Source organism: Staurois parvus, unplaced genomic scaffold (genome assembly GCF_062004578.1).
Source record: "Staurois parvus isolate SC_StPar_1 unplaced genomic scaffold, SC_StPar_1.0 ptg000525l, whole genome shotgun sequence".
Lineage (NCBI taxonomy): Eukaryota > Metazoa > Chordata > Amphibia > Anura > Ranidae > Staurois > Staurois parvus.
Window position 1 is genome coordinate 176365 of NW_028318321.1, and position 19836 is coordinate 196200.

Sequence of the window (19836 nt, forward strand, 5' to 3'; positions counted from 1 at the left end):
TTTTTAAATTTTGTTTATAGCGCCAAAAATAAAAAGTGCACAGGTGATCAAATACAACTGAAAGAAAGCTCTATTTGTGTGAAAAAAAGGGATGTAAATTTCATTTATGTACTGTATTGCATGACCGCGCAATTGTCAAACTAGTGCAGTGCTGTATAGCAAAAAATGGCGTAAATTGCAGTATCTATACCATAGTTTTTAGACGCTATAACTTTCCCACCAAGCAATCAATATACACTTATTGTTTTACCAAAAACATGTAAAATACATTTTGGCCTAAATTTATGACTAACTTTGAGTTTACTTAATATTTTTTACTTTCAGCTATAAAAAATATAGTTTTTTTTTAAATTTTTGGTCTTTTTTTGTTTATAGTGCAAAAAATAAAAAGCACACAGGTGATCAAATACCACCAAAAGAAAGCTCTATTTGTGTGAAAAAAAGGATGTAAATTTAGTTTGGGTGCAGCATTGCATGACCGCGCAATTATCAGTTGAATTAGTGCAGCAACGAACAGCAAAAAGAGGCCTGGTCAGGAAGGGGTGTAAATCCTCTGGAGGGAAAGTGGTTCATGATAAGAAGTTCCTTTGTAGCACAAGTCTAACAATGGATAAACTGATTGGTTTCTCCGAGTAACTCAGACAGATATCTCTTCAGTTTCTCTGCATGAAGCTAGACTGAAAAAGAGAACTTTATCATCTTTATTGGGACCTCTTATCTGCCTATCGGGAAGCAAACGTTGCGCCTTTTCTACACACATCATGCAGTGCCCTGCTATGGATAGGAGGCAGGCTGTGTGGAATCGCGGCAGTGACGTATGGCGATGACGCGGTGTTGAAAGTGTGCGAGCTCTTCGTTTTCTAACAGAGTAGAAAGTTGTCTTCTAACCCTGAGCTTTGAGGAGTGGCGCATGCGCAGTGTGGCGCCTATTGCAGTTTGCGGTGGCAGAAGCGGAAGGTGAGTGACTGGCACTGTACTGCCGGACCGGGGATGGCGGGCACCGGGCATTGTGTGTGATAGGGGTACTGCACGGTCACTATCATCCCGGGTAGGGATATGCTTTATATACAGGGTGGTACACAGCTATGTGTATGACTGGGTACTGAGGTGGATATACAGTGTACGCACATTACCTGTACATGGACTGGACACGGGGCTGTATGTACGTGATATGAGTGGACACGGCTATCTGTAGGACTGGACACGGGGCTGTATGTACATAACATGAGTGGACACGGCTATCTGTAGGACTGGATACGGGGTTGTATGTACATAACATGAGTGGACACGGCTATCTGTAGGACTGGACACGGGGCTGTATGTACATAACATGAGTGGACACGGCTATCAGTAGGACTGGACACGGGGCTGTATGTACATAATATGAGTGGACACAGCTATCTGTAGGACTGGACACGGGGCTGTATGTACATAATATGAGTGGACACAGCTATCTGTAGGACTGGACACGAGGCTGTATGTACATAACTTGAGTGGACACTGCTATCCGTAGGACTGGACACAGGGCTGTATGTACGTGATATGAGTGCACACAGCTATCTGTAGGACTGGACACGGGGCTGTATGTACATAACATGAGTGGACACTGCTATCCGTAGGACTGGACACAGGGCTGTATGTACGTGATATGAGTGCACACAGCTATCTGTAGGACTGGACACGGGGCTGTATGTACATAACATGAGTGGACACTGCTATCCGTAGGGCTGGACACGGGGCTGTATGTACGTGATATGAGTGCACACAGCTATCTGTAGGACTGGACACGGGGCTGTATGTACATAACATGAGTGGACATGGCTATCCGTAGGACTGGACACGGGGCTGTATGTACGTGATATGAGTGCACACAGCTATCTGTAGGACTGGACACATACAGCCCCATGTCCAGTCCTACAGATAGCCGTGTGCACTCATGTTATGTACATACAGCCCCGTGTCCAGTCCTACAGATAGCCATGTCCACTCATATCACATACTTGCACGTATATACAGCCCCGTGTCCAGTCCTTCGCATAGCTGTGTCCACTCATGTTATGTACATACAGCCCCGGGGCTGTATGTACATAACATGAGTGGACACGGCTATCCGTAGGACTGGACACGGGGCTGTATGTACATAACATGAGTGGACACGGCTATCCGTAGGACTGGACATGGGGCTGTATGTACATAACATGAGTGGACACTGCTATCTGTAGGACTGGAAACGGGGCTGTATGTACGTGATACGTGATATGAGTGGACACGACTATCTGTAGGACTGGACACTGGGCTGTATGTACATAACATGAGTGGACATGGCTATCCGTAGAACTGGACACGGGGCTGTATGTACATAATATGAGTGGACATGGCTATCCGTAGGACTGGACACAGGGCTGTATGTACATAATATGAGTGGACACAGCTATCTGTAGGACTGGACATGGGGTTGTATGTACATAACATGAGTGGACACAGCTATCCGTAGGACTGGACACTTTGTACATTTCTGCTATAAGCTATGGATGTACCCCAGTGACTGGTTACACGCTGAACCATGTACTGGTATGATATTGGCCATGTACCTACCCCAGCGACTGGTTACATATTGTGCGGTTTACTCTTATGGTATTGGCTATGTATGTCCCCCAGTGACCAGTTGCCTATTTACCATGTATATGCTCCAGTGTCTAGTGACATGTTCAGCTGTGTACACGTCTGTTACTGGCTAGGTGTGGAAAATATATATAGCCCATGGTCCAGTCACATAGTTAGCTTGTACATATTTGTTACTGGCAATGTATAAATACAATGTATATACAACCAATCACTGTCAACCCATCAATGTGTTCAATCACATTTAACTGTATGTGTGTCTATGATTGGCTATGTATGAAAATGCATTGCTGCAGGTGAAAGGATTGATGGTCCAGTGATACGTTTATCAGTGTACACATCTGTTGTTTGCTATGTATGTGAAATGTATATACCCCAGTGTCCAGTTACATGTCTCTTGATGTACATTGTATTTTACACACATAGCCAGCAACAGAGGTGGAATATGTTACATGGCCAGATACTTATGTGTACACATCTGTACACATAACTGGACACTGAGGTACAGTATATACATTTCATATACATGGCCAACAATAGGGGTGCATTCAGCTGAACACTGCTATACATTTTAAATACAAAGCCAGTAAGAGAAATGTACGCACTGGAATATGTAACACAACCAGTTAGAGAAATAAGAATGAATGAGTAGGATTACCAGTTACAGAGGCAAATACACCTATCACTGGGTATACATTTTACATGGCAGCAAGTAAAAATATACATTTAATGTTCATACACACATCTGGACAGGAGCCATACAGCATGCAGAGCTCAGGTAATGGCATTACAAGGACCCGCTGCCACCGCATACAGCCGTCCATTAAGATGTCTTAGAAGAGGTGACTGTACACAGTTGTGCGTTCTGGTTTGCAAAAAGCACCCACATGTGCACTGACATATACTCCAAAGAGTGTACATACGTGCGTGCAGGTGCTTTACCCAATCCTCAGCGTACAGTCCCTTCTTCTAATATACAATTCTGCTGTCTTCAGATCTGTAAAAAAAAAAAAAAAACCTATACCCTGTAAGTATATAAACATGTTTAGAAAGAGTCCTAATAAAAGTGTACACACCTGGATATGCAACAGTGTCAGTTACAGAATTGGAAAAATCTGAACTTGGAGCATAGCCAGGTACAGAAGTGTACACTCTTGAATATGTACCTTGATACACATCTAGCCAAATACAGACGTGTACAAGTCTGACTATGTAGGTAGACACTGAGCTGTACATTTTTGAATACATATATAGGGGAATAAAGAATATACATAGTTTAATTTTGGAGCATCACGCAGTAGTATTCTGTTCATCGGAGTACCTGTACACACAGAAAAGTAAGGTTTGACAAAGTACACTGCATTGAAAATGATGCAAGTGGACACAGGAGTATCATTTTCCAATAGGCAGCCAGGTAACGGAGCACTTTAAGTTTTAACTGGTCACTAATATATTTCTTGGCAAAGCTTAAAAGACCACTCTACTGGGAAACATTGTAATTTGGAAACTGTTAATACTTATGATCATTTTCAGTATATGAAATACTATTTTTTTTTTTATTTCACATTTATTTTTATGTTTGTCAACATTTACATGCAGACCAAGCTGTCCAGTAAAAGTGACAGATACATGAGTTGGAACAACCATATAACTACTTTTAAAATGAATTAAGTGAAGTTAAACTTTAAGGCTGAACTCTGTGAACTCTGGGATAGTAATAAAATCTATCCAACAGTTCTGTTCTGTTTTCATTTTTTTTTGTCATGTATAAACTCGATGGTTAGGGCTTGGTAACACTGTGTGTGGTGACCTGCATCTTTCCACACTGGATAAATGCAGGTCACTGCTGAGGCACATAAAAAAACATTTGCTTTCTATGTGCCCCATTCACAACACAATGCTGTTGTGATGTGTATTGCAATGTGGAAATATGCAGCATGACTACAATTTTCCAGACTGCATATCACTGCACAGCAGCAAAGTTGAAAAGTTGAATAAAGCTGAAAAAACCCCAAGCAAACCCAAGCATTGCAATGTTCTGAAACGAGCATCACACTGCTCGCTGCTGGAGCTGACACTGCTCTAGCCTGCATGGTCAAATGCTGTATTTCACCATGCAGGCTAGTGTGACCTTAAAATCTGATGATGTCATTGCTGTATACAGGATATACACTATATATACAGGAAGACTATCTTGAAGAGGGATTTCAGAAGAGGTGATATCACTTCCTGGTATTGTTTGTCACTGCTTGAGACTACATTTCCCATAATGCACTGATGAGTATACACAATAGGTGGGCATTTGAGTGGGATTGTGGGGATATTTGTGGCCTCTGGGTCCACCCACTACAGTGAGTTGGGACTACATTACTGCTTGCTGCAAATAGAACTACACTGGGCAAGTTAAGAAGTCACATGAGCAGTGATCAGGTGGATAGCGGGCATAGTGGCCACCATTTGTACGAAATAGATGTCAAGGGCACAGGAGTTTTCAAGTATCAAAGAAGTCTTTGTTTCTCACTGCCTGGATGAGTAAGTGTGCAAACAAGAAGAAATTCTTTAAAGGTATGAAAGCATCTAGATACACATATTATGACATTTCTGCCCCACGTTAAGCTTTAAGGCCTGTTTGCACCAGGTGCGGTAGAACTGCATTGGGCGGCTATTCCAACACAGTTCCATTCCACTGCACGACTGTCAAGGTCCTACCTTTTCCCTGTGGTTATGTTACTTCATGTGCTGGTGTCCATCTTGGATTCTGCTGTGCATGATGGGAGCCCTTTTATGCCTTCAGGTTTCTGTGGTCTATCCTCCAGAGGGGTGTGGCTGATGACATATAAGCCTGTGGCCCGCACATGCTCTTTGCACTTGTGTCTTGTGTCTTTGTGTTGCTGTTACTCTGTTCTGACTCTCGTGACTCTCCTGGTATCTGATTCGGCTTGTCTTGACTATTCTTTGTATTCTCCTTTGATCTGACCCTCTGTTGCTGAACCCGGCTCGTGACCTGTGATTCTCGTCTGCTGTCCTGTACTGTTCTGTCCTGTTGTTGTTGACCCCGGCTTGTCTGACTACTCTTTTGTCTCTTCCACCAGCTACACGCCATTGGCGGCGGCCATTACCGCAGCTGAGGTGTCTCGGGGGCCGCGACCTGGTTCCTGGCTGCGTCAAGTCCATCCCCACCATCAGGGGCCCTGGTGAAGGGCAGCCTGGGACTTAGACTCCGCGCCCTGAGGGACTTCGGTCTGTGGGTGGTGGTTGTCGTCAGCCAGTGCGTTACATTGTTAGGCCTGCCTGTCCGTTCCTCAGCTCCTGCCCTGACAACGACAAGGCAAAATGCCTTATCTCCTACCTGACCAGTAGTGTGTGTAGACATTGAGCTCTTCACTCACTTTTGCAGCAGTTGTTTTCTTATTCCGGGTCACAATCCTGCACAAAATCCTTTTGTCCCTTTCAGTCAGTTGACCGCTCGTCAAACAATGTTTTCCCGGAAACTGTATATACCATCATAACGTTTGGTACTGTACCTCAAAATATTGCAATTTAACTGGCAACTTCAGTCACAGAGGCACCAGCTAAGTTGCCACCAACAATTTGCCCTCTTTGAAGGCTCAGTAAGCTCTGACATGACTCTGTATTACTAGCAGCGCACGCAGTGAATGGCGAAAGTGAGGCTTCCCACCTGTTAGCTAGGTCTCATCACACAGTGGAAGCAATAGAATGTTACATCATGTCTGCTTTCAACGCGAAATATGTTGTCTCTTTCACACCTGCCAATCATGTAGTGTTTACATTTTTTTGTCTAACCCCTGTATGTTTGGGGATAAAGACACTTTACCTGGATAATAAAAGTGTGAAGAGGTGAAGGCTGCTGGCCTCTTACATGAAGCTAAGTAACTGAATACAGAACTGGAATATACATTTTTCTAGCACGAAGGACATGAATACTCACACATTTGTGGAGTCCCTATATATGCTGTGCACCGAATACAAATAATCCACTAACGTTTATAAAGCTTTACACTTAGTGAAAAATAATTTAATTCCTCGGTTCTCTCAAGTGTAACCATGGGCAAAAGCAAAACTGACATGTAGTGGGGAAAATAATTATTTGATCCCCTGCAGATTTTGTAAGTTTGCCCACTTACAAAGAAATGAAGGGTCTATAATTTTTATCATAGGTGTATTTTAAGTGATAGAGACAAAATGTGATCCGAAAATCCAGAAAAAACACATGGATATAAATGTTATAAATTGAGTTGTAGTTCAGTGAGTAAAATAAGTATATGATCCCCCTACCAACCAACAATAATTCTGGCTCCCACAGACTGGCTATGTTCTCATGTGGTACACAGATTAATCCTGTCAGTTTAAGAAGGTGCTCCTAACAACAAGTCGTGTATAAAAGACACCTGTCCACAGAATCTCTTTCTTCCATTCAAACCTCATGGGCAAGACCAAAGATCTGTCAAAGGACGTCAGGAATAAGATTGTTGACCTGCACAAGGCTGGAAAGGGCTACAAGGCCATCAGCAAGAAGCTTGGTGAGAAGGAGACAACTGTTGGAGCGATTACTCGCAAATGGAAGACATACAAAATAACCATCAATCGCCCTTGGCCTGGAGCTCCATGCAAGATTTTGCCTCATGGGGTAAGGATGATCATGGGAAATATGAGGGATCAGCCCAGAACTACATGGGAGGAGCTTGAAAATGATCTCAAGGCAGTTAGGACCACAGTCACCAAACAATTGGTAACCCAATACACCGGCTTGGATTGAAATCCTGTAATGCTCACAAGGTCCCCCTCCTCGAGAAGGCACATGTACAGGCTCATCTGAAGTGTGCCAGTGATCATCTAAATGATTCAGAGAAGGATTGGGAGAAAGTGCTGTGGACAGATGAGCCGCAAATTGAGCTCTTTGGCATTAACTCGACTCACCATGTTTGGAGGAAGAAAAATGCTGACTATGACCCTAAGAACACCATCCCTACAGTCAAGCATGGAAGTGGAAACATTATGCTTTGGGGCTGTTTCTCTGCTAAAGGTACAGGCCGACTTTGTCACAATAAGGAGCCAATGGACAGGGCCATGTATTGTAACATCTTGGATGAGAACCTGCTTCCCTCAGCCAGAACACTGAAGATGGGTCATGGAGGAGTCTTCCAGCATGATAATGACCCAAAACATACCTCCAAGGCAACAAAGGAGTGGAAGGCAACAAAGGAGTGGCTCAAGAAGAAGCACATTAAGGGCATGGAGTGGCCTAGCCAGTCTCCAGACCTTAATCCGATTGAAAATGTATGGAGGGAGCTGAAACTTCTAGTTTCCAAGCAACAGCCAAGATTTGGAGAAGATCTGTAAAGAAGAGTGGACCAAATCCTTCCTGAGATGTGTGCAAACCTGGTAACCAACTACAAGAAACGCCTTACCTTTGTGCTTGCAACAAGGGTTTCTCTACCAAGTACTAAGTCATGTTTTGCTTGGGGATCAAATACCTCTTTTACTTGCTGAACTGCAACTCAATTTATAACATTTGTATCATGTTTTTCCTGAATTTTTGGTTGATATTCTATCATTTAAAATACACCTATGATACAAATGATAGACCCTTCATTTCTTTATAAGTGGGTAAACTTACAAAATCTGCAGGGGATCAAATTATTATTTTCCCCACTGTATATGCCAACGTCATAAAGGTTGTTGTTATTACCATTTTTTAAAAATTAAAATTGCAAGTATGTTTTACTTACCTGCTCTGCTATACAATAGTTTTGCACAAACCTCCGCTTGTGGGGTCCCTTGCGGGTGCTGTCAGCTCCTGCTCTTTTGTGTCTGTCCCACTAGTAAGATGCTTGCTAAAGGGGCAGACATGCAGGTTTGCTCCTGAGGCGGGCTGTGTGTATCCATAGACACACAAACAGACCCCCACCCTGCTCCCTCGTCACATGATTAGACTGATAGCAGATGGAGCAAATGGCTCCCGCTGCTCTCAACCAAGTCTGTGAGATATGGGAGAGAAGAACTGAAGCTAGACACAGTGCTGGATTGATACAGTACTAGGTTAAGTGTTTAAGGGCGGACACTGCTGTTGGAAGGACACTGCTATACAGAAAATGCATTAAGGTGAAACACCTTTTTCCTTTACAACCACTTTAATGCAGCTTTTTTTCTGAGTCACTCCATAACATTGTTTTTATATCTGTTGCTCCTCTATGGCAACACTGATGACAACACTGTTCATTCTGCATTAAAATCACCGCAGTGTTGTCACACTGTGGGTACTCTTAAGCTTGTCATACACTAATAGAAATCATTGGACCAGGCAAATTTTAATCAGTGTGTGGGCTCCCCCACTCTAAAGAAGATGATTGTTTAATCAACGTCCTTCGAAGGGACATGTTGAAAAATGTTTATCGATCAGCAGCTAATCAGCTGCGGCCACTTATCAGTTTATTGTGACAGCTGCAGGTGCTGCTTTCAGAATACAATGGTAGGGCTGAATGAAAAAAAAAAACAGTGTATTGCCAGCTTTAGACATAGTAGTTTTAGATCCCGCTCCCGGGCCGTCATGATGTATTTTCCACACATGCACACTGGGAGTTACTACATCCCAGCGCTTACACACTTGTAGATGCCAGAATCATGCACTGAACAAGCAGTAAGAGAGATTTTATGGCAGAAGAGACACGCAGAGTTAATTCTACCATAAGTACTATACCTAAAAGCTATCCATTTTTACTGCAAAAAGTCTAGGCCCATCTGGCACTTTTATCGGTTACATCAACAGTTTTTGTCATAAAGCAAAAATAAACCTTTTCTAAAAATAAAAAAAATGCCGAGCAGGCTTTTGATAGAAGAGTCTCTATGAGCTTCTCCTGATGAAAAAAAACCCAAAAAACATGCCATTTGAGTGTACAATCCTATGTCATACCTGGCATCCTATAGATTCACAGAATGGAGCCAGATGCTGACATAATGTAATTTTAGCACGTGTGAGAGTTGCATCATTACTGCCTGCTCAATGAGCAAATCATGAAGATGGTGGATCCAGAAGAAGAGAAGAGCATGGCAGCAATAGCGGGGAGCTTGGACCTCGCATCACTGAAGGAGAGCGCTCCCAGAGGAAAGTGTGCCATTATATGCAAGTATGCTGAGCTCTCACAACACCATGTTTACTTCCACTTGAAACTAAGGCTTAAACCACCTAAATAAAATACTAACGGCAGTATAATAGTTTGTCCCAGCTGAAATTTTTTCTGGACAGCTTGGTCTCCATGTAAAGGTTGTAAAATTATAAAAATATAAAGGCAGTTACCAAAAATGCAATATTTTTAATTATAATGAGCTAAAAAACAAAAAAAATATTTAAAGGCATATTTCATTTTTTATAAATAAATAAAGAACCAGCGCCATGGAAATTATATAACACAGTAAGCTGCAAAACCTAGCCTATAAACTTATAGGATATACAAAACTTCAAAAAAATAGGTTGCGCTTAAATACATGCAAAAGTATAACAAGAAAATATATAACAAAACAATAAAAAACAATAGTATAAATCAAAATAAAATCCAGCAAAAACGAAAAGTCCAAAAGTTCAAATAATCAATAATGTCCAAAATAATTCATCACCAAGTAAATCCACCACCAAAAATGGTTAAATAGAACTCACCAGAGTAATATGCTGATTGTTGAAAAACCAGCATATAGTACTTGTTATTCTGGGAGAAACGAATAATATGGTGACAACAACACTGAAGAAATGAGGGATGAACTCCAACAGATGATGTGCTGCAAAGTAGAAAATCCACTCCAAAGGTGATTTAGTATCCAAATTGAGAGATGATCAGACCGTCACTCAAAATAAAAAAGCGAACAATCATGGTGCAGTATGTTTTAAAAAGCATCAAACTTTAATAAAGAAATGCACTTACAAGCAAGGTGTCCAGACTGACACCAGTGTAAACAGCATGTATAATGAATATAGGCGACTCAGACGCAACGTGCAAACAAACCAGGAGTATTCTGAACCTCACATCCAAAGGCACCGCCCTAAGCTTTTCGTCATCGACGTCCTCACGTCCGCTCTATTTGTGAGAAACAAATGATAAAAATTTCATATGGGTACAATCTTGCATGACCGCGCAATTGTCAATCAAAGTGCGACAGCGTTGAAAGCTGAAAATTGGCCTGGTAAAGAAGGGGCTATAAGTGCCTGGTAGGCAAGTGGTTAATTTTGTACTTTTGAGCCAGGATATGCCCTATAGGCTTTGCTTTATAATTTTTTACACTGAAAGTTAATAAAAAGAAGTTGCAAAAAGAATGTAATGGTACTGTATGAACATAAATAATAAAATGAGAAAAAAACCTGTAAGATGCCCCTGTCCCTTTGTGCTTTTGCGCAGAGGAGAATACATACGTTGGTCCAGCGAACATACGTATACAGCGATCGCACAACATGTGAGGTATCACCGCGTCCATTAGAGTGAGAGTAATGATTCTAGCACAAGACCTCCTGTATAACTCTAAACCGGTATTCTGTAAAGGCTTTTAAAGCTTTGCCTATGGATAATTTAAAGTATCGTAGTTTGTCTCTGTTCCACAGGCTTGTGCAATTTTAAAGCATGACATGTATCTACTCGACGTAACATCATGTTTTATATTTTACCAAACAGTTGGGTATTCTATTGTGTTTGTGTGCAGTAAAAGTTATTAAAGTGTATTTTTTCCCCAAAAAGTTGTGTTTGAAAAACCATTGTGCAAATACCACGTGACTTAAAAAATTGCAACACCCACCATTTTAATCTCTAGGGCCTATGCTTAACAAAATATAATTTTTGGGAGTTATAAGTAATTTTGTTGGAAAAAATGCTGATTTTTTTTTTTTTTTTTTTTTTTTTACGTTTGGCAGAAATATCAGAATTGGCCTGAGGCTCAAGTGGTTAAATATGGGTGTAATATTAAACATGGTCACAAACGTGGAATTCGCTTTTAATGTGCCTACAGTTTTAATATTTGAGCTCTATAGTACTGAAAGTAAACCTGTGTAAAAAAATAAATAAAAAAAAGTTGCATGCGTAATAGAATCAGATACATTTTCTATATCTGCTTGTTTCTGTAACTGATGTTGAAATGTCTTTTGGTCAGTAAAACTATGTAGGTGTAACAAATGAGACAATACATAGATGTACAAACAGTCCAGGGGAGGGGGGAGCACACTAATGTAAACAAAAGATAGTGTGCAATTCTAGAATAAATTCTCATTTACAAGGTATTGTACACCACTGTTCACAAAGCTAGATGTTAGGATGAGCACAAATGTTACACAACAGAGTTTGAAAGGGTATAGCTAGATCGTATCAGTGAGAAAATGCTGGAGTCTGCATTGAAATCTATGCAGACATCCACACAAAAAGATACAGAACTAAACATGAACATTCACAGCTGTGCAGGGATCTAACTGTAATAACTCACAGACATTAAGTACCATGTATTGAGGGGAAACAGATGTAAATATAGATTTGGAGTGAGAACCAAGCAGATGTGAACAGCGATCAGTTGAACACTTGAGTAAATAGAAGAGTGTATTTCCTATTGCAGTCCTAGTCATAGATCTTTTTGTTTGATTATTAAACTATTCTTCATAGGAAAACCAAAGTATGCATTTCCAGGTATCTGGATGCATATAGATAGAGAATTCTGCTTCATAATTACAACTGAGACGGGAAATAGAACCCATATATAGGGATGTGAACATATAATGCAGGGATCTTTGAACTTTTTGAACAAAGGGCCAATTTACTGTCCTTCAGACTTTAGGGGGGCCGGACCATGGCCAGTAGGAGTAGCTATGTCCTGGCATTAGTGGGAGTGAACTATGTCCCATCTTTGGTATTTGGTGAATTATTAGTGCCCCATCATTGGTGTCAGAGGGGAAAAGTAGTGTTCTTTCATTGGTATCAGTGGAAGGAATAGTGCCCTATCATTGGTGTCAGTGTGAGAAATAGTGCCCCATCATTGGTATCCATGAAAGAATTAGTGCCCATCATTGGTATCAGTGTGAGGAATAGTGCCCCATTGTTGGTATCAGTGGGAGTAATAGTGGCCCATTGTTGGTGTCAGTGGGAGGAATAGTGCCCCATTGTTGGTATCAGTGGGAGTAAAAGTGGCCCATTGTTGGTGTCAGTGAAAGGAATAGTGCCCCATTGTTGGTATCAGTGGGAGTAAAAGTGCCCCATTGTTGGTATCAGTGGGAGTAAAAGTGCCCCATTGTTGGTATCAGTGGGAGTAAAAGTGCCCCATTGTTGGTATCAGTGGGAGTAAAAGTGCCCCATTGTTGGTATCAGTGGGAGTAAAAGTGCACCATTGTTGGTATCAGTGGGAGTAAAAGTGCCCCATTGTTGGTATCAGTGGGAGTAAAAGTGCCCCATTGTTGGTATCAGTGGGAGTAAAAGTGCCCCATTGTTGGTATCAGTGGGAGTAAAAGTGCACCATTGTTGGTATCAGTGGGAGTAAAAGTGCCCCATTGTTGGTATCAGTGGGAGTAAAAGTGCCCCATTGTTGGTATCAGTGGGAGTAAAAGTGCCCCATTGCTGGTATCAGTGGGAGTAAAAGTGCCCCATTGCTGGTATCAGTGGGAGTAAAAGTGCCCCATTGTTGGTATCAGTGGGAGTAAAAGTGCCCCATTGTTGGTGTCACTGCAGGAATTATTGCCCCATCGTTGGTGTCAGTGGGAGTAATAGTTCCCCAAGGGCCGGATAAATGCAAGAAAAGCGCCACATTCAGCCTCCTGGCTGCAGTTTGGAGACCACTGATATAATGTATACAACTTAACTGTCTGATAGAAACTCAATAATTCTAGTGTACTCAGCATGTTGGTAGTATAAACATTCACAGTGTTGGGCATCAAAATCTTCATAATGACACAAACTAGGGAGACAGCTAGTAAAACATGTAATTGGAGACGTGTTTTGTTGCAAGAAATTCTGTAAAAAAAAGAATTAAATATATCTTGTGCCCCTTATTAGTTCTTAGGTAGTGCCTCAATGAATAAATAGGTTATCATCAATGTTCTGAAGGTTATATGAGTCAGGCAGGGAACAGCTGTTTCCAGCAGAGTCCTCTTTACCGGTATCGTGCTTCGTGACAGACCCACTCAATCCTTGTGATCACAACTCTTTCTTTGGCACAAAATGTGTCCTGTACAGTCTGGCTCTGGCCTAGGTGTAGAGCTGCTAAATGAAATCTATGAGTCAGAGCCTGGAATTTACACAAATACCTAGAATAAGTTGTCAACCTCCACCTACTGCTAGTGTTGGTTACTTCATAGGCTGAATAATGCCTTAGTTATCTGTGTGTATATGTGCAGATACTGTATGTAGATACACACTGATCAGCAATAACAAGTTAGTGAATAACATTGATTATCTCATTACAATGGCTTATGAAAGTTGGTGGAATAAATTAGGCAGCAAGTAAACATGTTGTTGTCTTTGAAGTTGATGTGTTGAAAGCAGAAAAAAATGGCCATTGCAGTTTGTTGTGTATGGGGCTATGTAGCCAAAGACCAGTCTGGGTACCCATGCTGACCAGTGTCTACAGACAAAAGAACCTACAAAAGGCATGTGAGCATAAAAACTGGACCATGGAGAAATGGAAAGGTTGCCTGGTATCATCATGAATACCATGAATTCATGATGAATATGAATCATGTTTCTTTTTACACCACGTGGATGACCGGGTGCACGTGCATTGCTTACTTGAGGAACATATGGCACCAGGATACAGTTTGAGAAGAAGGCAAGCTGGTGGTGGCAGTGTGATGCTTTAGGCAATATTCTGCAGGGAAAACTTGTCAAAGTTACTTGACTGCCTACCTAAACATTGTTGCTGACCAAGTATGCCACTTCATGGAAATTGTATTCCCTGAGGGCAGTGGTCTATTTCAGTAGGATAATGCACCTGAGTTAGAAGTATTGACTTGGCCTCCAAATTCTCCAGATTTCAATCCAATCAAGGATCTGCTACTGACAGCTTGGTGCCAGATACCGCAGCATACCTTCAGAGGTCCAGTGAGGTCCATGCCTCAACAGGTCAGGGCAGTTTTAGTGGCAAAAGGGGGACCTACTCTATATTAGGTGAGTGGTTATAACGTTATGGCTGTTTGGTGTAAAAAATGCACAAAAGCAGATATATGCAATCATTGAAAAAACTGGGCATTTAAGTTTTCCTGTTTAAACCTAAGTCCTAAAATCTGTAAATTGTATATTATTGAGAAGGGAGGGCAATATGTACCATGCCCAAACGTATGTACACAGGGCATGGTATCAGTATATGAATAGGAAGGAGATCAAATATAGGGATGGACATACCCATATGTATCTGAAATTAACATATGAAATTCTGTTATGTCTATGGCTTTATGTGTTGCTCTGGGACTGCATCTTTACAAGTTATGATTTAGGAAACTACATCAAAGTCCCATATGGATGCCAAAGATAGTTCCTTGTAATACCATTAGGGCCCTTTTACACAGATGCGCTCGACTCTGTTCAGCTGGGAATCTGTGAGCAAATCCCTTGCTGGATAGGAGCTGAGCAGGAGGGTCATGTTGGAAAGTTTTTAACAATCAGCTTCAGCTACTGATCAGTGTATTCTGTCAGTGACACACCAGTTTGTGACATCTGTGCCTGTTCAGTTTTTATCACATTTTGACAGTGGTCTGTTGTGGACCTGTTATTGCACTATGGACATCCGTATGTGTGTCTGTTTAAATCAGGCTACCTCCAAGCTGACATGTTTAGGTCCAATAACATGGAAAATGACTCAGTCCAATTTTTTTTTTCTTTTTTCTAGACCTGGATGGACTTGGAGGTAGGCGGATATAAACATCCATTTATAGCTATCTGCCCATAGGGTCAGCACAGGTCTGCCACAAGTCCATGTGAAAGGGTCTTACATATATTATACTGTGCAGAGTGAGGTTGCCTTCAAAAATAATTTAGTGATTAGTTTGCTCCTCAAATAACAACCTAAAAAGTGCATAAATATTAAAAAAGATACATTTTTGACGTGTCCATCCTTTGACTTTAAAATGGCATCAATTCCCCTAGGTATACCTCCACACAGGAAGTGTATCTAGGGGATTTAGTTATGTTTTTGTTTATGAAGATTGTAGGTTGTTATAAAACTATTACAATATTTTGAAAACATCCTCACTTTACAGCTTTTTTTTTCACAAGCACCTTAAAGATTTGCACAGCACTTTATTACAGTGAGGTTACACATTAAAGTGGTAGTAAACCGCATCCATACAAAAAAAAAATCCCCTGCAAGGTACAGGCCTAACAATCTAGTATGTATCACATACTAGCACATCATGCAAAACTTACCTTAAACCGAAGCCCTCCAGCAGTGCGCTGTCACCGCTGTTGAGGCTTCCATCTTCACCTGGGCTTTCTTACGGTTTAGCGAGCTCCGGCCATCTGACTGGCTGAGCCGCGATGACACCACTCCCGCACATGTGCACAGGAGTCTCGGGCCCACGGACCCCCCCTCCCCCCATGGATAGACCCTGACACTGACAAACACCTCCTCTCCCATTATTAAAGCCTGACATTGTCCAACAACACCCCCACCTGAGAGCCTTCCACGAGACATCCACGGGAACAAGAGTCAGGCTCTGCATACATCAAGAAGCTCGCAGCCTCTCATATCCCACCTGGTCTGTATGATGTGTGTGTTCCTTCTTCCATGCCTTCTTTCAGGGGCGGTGCTGCCCCCCTGAAAAATGCTTCCTGAAAAAATGCTGGTCTAGGCAAATGACTTGTTTGCCTTGTGGTAAATACGCCCCTGCTCAGGACACGGCACACTGCTCTGAAGGAACGGCATGGGTATGCCGTTCCTTCAGAGCGCATGCGCTGGCTCAAAAAAGAAGCCCTGAAATGGTGCACGTTTAGGAGATATTCATTTTACCTACAGGTAAGCTTTATTAGACGCTTAACAGTAGGTAAAAATTAACAGAGTGTCTTTACTACCACTTTTATACATATTTTGCATTGCTCATAAACAAAAGTCTATCACAGCTTTTTAACACTGCATGAAAGAGCATGAGTACTTTTTGTAGTTTTACGGCACTTTTTTGTTCACACTCATATTAGTATGACATTTGTACAAGTGTGGGCTCTAGAGAAAGTTACAGAATGGTGCTACTGTGGAAGGTCTGCTGTGGCCTGGACCCTGTGATTGACATGCCTAGCCGCCTAGGGCGATGCGTGTGCCCCCTATCTGGTGGATGCGTTAGTTTTATTTTCTTGGGCATTTTTCCCCGTTTTCACCTGGTGATCTGGCCAGTAACACACCTCCTGTATTAGAGAAACACAACTCTGCATGAATGAGCACAGAGGCACCTTTCGGCAGCAGCATTGTCAGTCTGGGGGGAGGAGAGTGTTGGATATATTAGCAGTTTTAGACAAATTGAAGCCAAATTCCAGGTAATACTTTATAAACAGTTTTTTCCTTTTGGGATAAAGGTTTCATACAAATAAAAACTGATCATTATAAGCACCCCTGCCAGTGATAAATCTATGCAGGCCCTGGTTCACACTACTGCAATTTTTCAGTGACTTGTGACTTCTGGGCAACACGTATCATCGCAGGTCAAGAGAAAACACATGGATTTCAATGCAGAGTTCCAGACATTTTAGTGTTTATTAAAGTCGGCAGCTACAAAAACTGCTGCTACTTACTTTTAATAAACACACACTTACCTGTCCCAGGGTCCAGCGATGTTCTCACCCGTGTGGTCCCTTCTCCCCTTCTCTCCTCCATGGTGCCGGCATCTCAACTGTGGGCACCAGGCTGTGATAGCTTGTGGCTTTACAGCCTGGTGCCTGTGCAAGTTGCACCATGCCTCCTAATTGGTACGGCAGTCTCCTGGGACCTGTGAAAGTTCCCAGGACACTGTGGGAGGGAGGAGGGGGCCGAACATCCGGCTCACTTCACCGCGGCAAACTGAGCTGGAAGTGAGAACGGGTACCTGTCAAAAACAGGTATCCCCCTCCCAAAAGGTGCCAACTATGGCAGTGGAGGGGGGGGGGGAAGCAAATAAGCAGAGCCTCCGCTTTTGAGTGAGACTCCGCTTTAATGGGCGCTGTCTTAATTGCAGCGTCTTGAGTCACTGTGACAAAAGAAAAAGTTCTTGCACTACTTTTGGGCGACTGCACTGTGGCATGACTTTCATAGAAGACAATGTAAAATTGCTAACTTATACATTCTGCTTGATAGCTTGTTCTTTTTAAAACAACAGACTTAATGGCTGGATCACCAGATGAAAATAGAAGAAAGCAAGCCTAAAAAAAGAAAACAAATGCTGCCATCACATCTAAGAATTGGTAAACTGTAATACGTTAAATGTTTGCTTTTGGGTTTAACACCACTTTAAGCAATATGAAAGAAATTTGACCACCAGTTAGCAAAGGACATTTAAACCCCTGTTTACATATTGTCTAATTGTAGCATATAGAAAAATGTTGCTTTTGTTGTAAATGTTTGCTCCATGTATGGGTATGGTGTGTTATAGATGTTGATGAGGAATTGTAACCCCTGATGCAATGTGCTGATGTCAGTGTCTTTAGCTATTTCAGCTTGTTACACACATAAATTAAGATAGGTTCCACCCTTGTCATTTCACAGACAGCAAATATGTGTGACACCCTATTGTATGTTATAACACTGGGGTGTTATAATGCTGCAATAGTCAATTTTTTAAATTTTGGATAGAGTAAGGGAAGATTATAACCTGTCAGGATTTTCTTTTGCAATCTGTTTCCTGTTGGGGAGAATTCCCATTATATCCTGTTCAATAGCCAAAACAGGAGTGAGGGGAAATCAGTCAGGGAATACCTTGTTGACACCAGGTTCACCAGAACTCATGACCCTATTGGAAGATTCTTTATTTCTGTTGTGGTGTCAACCCAAAATGTAGGACTTTCATTCAGTTTTGGTGATAATGATAAACAGAACAACTAGAAAAGGTAAATCTCACTAACAGAGGTACAGACAGCAATAAAAACCTAATAGTTTTCCTAAATCCTCTCTGATCTACCCTACAAATAAAGTTTGCCTGTCATTATACTTTAAGGGTACATTGACACCTGCAAACGCACCTGGTGCCGATTACCAGCGATGACCCCAGCGGGATGTGGGGTAGTGAGTGAGACTTCTCTTCTAGAGGCTGACAGCTTTACACGCCTGGGCCTTTGGGAGATCTTGTTCCATTTTGCTAAAAATAGCAAAGTCTGATATCCTCACTGCTTCACAGATGTTTGGGAATCATCATATACATACATTATGTTAATTAAGAGGCAATTGGTGTAACTGTGAGTCATCTAAGCATATTTCGTAATAGTTCCTATTTGATTCCAACTGAATTGCTTTTAAATAATACCAGCACTATAAGGCTGCAACACTTTTAGCGATTAGCGAACACAAATACATTTTCTTGATTTTTGCATACTTGTGAAACACACAAAAAGCAAATGATGCACTTGTTTTGTCACTCATTGTCAATAGCACCCCAAATGTGGCAAAAAGACATGTTTATTGTGAGAAAAAAGGCATCTCAAACTCAGGAAGACTTGCAGTAAAAAATGCACAAATGCTCAAAAAGGTGCATGAGCTGCTCTGTTGTGTGTGGGGCAGTCCAATGAAATCAATAGGCTGCCCTGTGCATGGGGCGCAACAGTGGGCAAAGAGCATTAGAAAACTCTAAATGTGAATGCAGCCTTAACATAATCTTTTATTTAACTAGGGTTGTTTCACTAAGATCATATTAGTGAAGTAAGACCCAGTTCACTGTTACATCTAATTTAAAAAGTAAAATCATAAAAACAGGCAAGAAGCAGTATACAAAATTCAAAAACCATGCATAACTTATCTTTGTTTTTTTGTTCAGAGTATGTGGTCAACAATCCATTAGTTCTGTATTTGAAACCAAAGCATAGCCTATAGACTTTCAGTGTCATTAGGCTGTAGACCAAATATTAATGCTGTATGTCATCAAAATATATACTGTCACATTAGTTTGTATCTTGTAAATGAGAAGGCATTTACATTGTTTACACCTACTGTATGTACACATAGATACACTATATTGCCAAAAGTATTGGGACACCCCTCCAAATCATTGGATTCAGGTGTCCCAATCACCTCCAT

The 19836-nt window shown here is 41.5% G+C and overlaps 1 protein-coding gene across 1 annotated transcript in view; it reads left to right on the forward strand.

The window, feature by feature from the left end:
- Positions 1–837: 837 nt before the first annotated feature.
- Positions 838–19836, forward strand: part of NT5C2 (5'-nucleotidase, cytosolic II) — a 158503-nt gene continuing 139504 nt past the window's right edge. Inside the window, exon 1 of the mRNA XM_089690241.1 lies at positions 838–957. The gene's annotated coding sequence lies outside the window, so the exon portion shown is untranslated. The remainder of the gene's footprint in view (positions 958–19836) is intronic.